The following is a 1,056-nucleotide window of genomic DNA, read 5'->3' as shown; positions in this document are numbered from 1 at the left end:
AAACAAAAAACCCCACTCTATTTTGAACATATACAAAATTAGATACTCCCAGCCCCACCCAGCACCCAAGCTGATCTTGCTTCATGTACATTCTCGTCCATTTCCCTCATCTTTGAAGCAAATCCCAGACATTAGATTATTCCATTCATCACAAGGAAAATAATCTAAAAGATGAGGAGTCTTTTATCAGCGTAACTTTTTTTTTTTTTTTTTTTTTTTGAGACGGAGTCTTGCTCTGTCGCCCAGGCTGGAGTGCAGTGGCGCGATCTCGGCTCACTGCAACCTCTGCCTCCTGGGTGCAAGCGATTCTTCTGCCTCAGCCTCCTGAGTAACTGGGACTACAGGCGCTTGCCACCACACCCGGCTAATTTTTGTATTTTTAGTAGAAATGGGGTTTCACCATATTGGCCAGGCTGGTCTTGAACTCCCGGCCTCGTGATCCGTTCGCCTTGGGCTCCCAAAGTGCTAGGATTACAGACATCAGCCACCGTGCCTGGCCTCAGCATAACTATTATATCAAGCAAAAAAATATTTTTTAGGAATAAATAAGGACTGTACTTTCAAGGATCATTTCTATAGTTTATTACTAAAGAAGTTTCTCTGAACATATAAAGCAAAACATTTTTTAAGAAGAAAAAATAGACCAGATGCCGTGGCTCACACTTGTAATCCCAGCACTTGGGTAGGCTGAGGTAGGTGGATCACTTGAGGTCAGGAGTTTGAGAACTGCCTGGGCAACATGGTGAACCCTGTCTCTACTAAAAATACAAAAATTAGGCCAGGCGCGGTGGCTCACGCCTGTAATCCCAGCACTTTAGGAGGCCAAAGTGGGTGGATCACGAGGTCAGAAGTTCAAGACTAGCCTGGCCAACGTGGTGAGACCCTGTCTCTACAGAAAATCCAAAAATTAGCTGGGCTTGGTGGCACGTGCCTGTAGTTCCAGCTACTCAGGAGGCTGAGGGAGAATTGCTTGAACCTGGGAGACAGAGGTTGCAGTGAGCCAAGATCGCACCACTGCACTCCAGCCTGGGCGACAGAGTGAGACTCTGTCTCAAA

The 1,056-nt window shown here is 46.2% G+C and overlaps 1 pseudogene; it reads left to right on the top strand.

The window, feature by feature from the left end:
* Positions 1-548: 548 nt before the first annotated feature.
* LOC115936425 (uncharacterized) lies at positions 549-639 on the top strand (annotated as a pseudogene).
* Positions 640-1,056: the final 417 nt, after the last annotated feature.

Source organism: Gorilla gorilla, chromosome 9 (genome assembly GCF_029281585.2).
Source record: "Gorilla gorilla gorilla isolate KB3781 chromosome 9, NHGRI_mGorGor1-v2.1_pri, whole genome shotgun sequence".
Taxonomy (NCBI): Eukaryota; Metazoa; Chordata; class Mammalia; order Primates; family Hominidae; genus Gorilla; species Gorilla gorilla.
The sequence above is the reverse complement of the archived record's forward strand: the minus strand, read 5'-3'. Positions and strand labels throughout refer to the sequence as shown.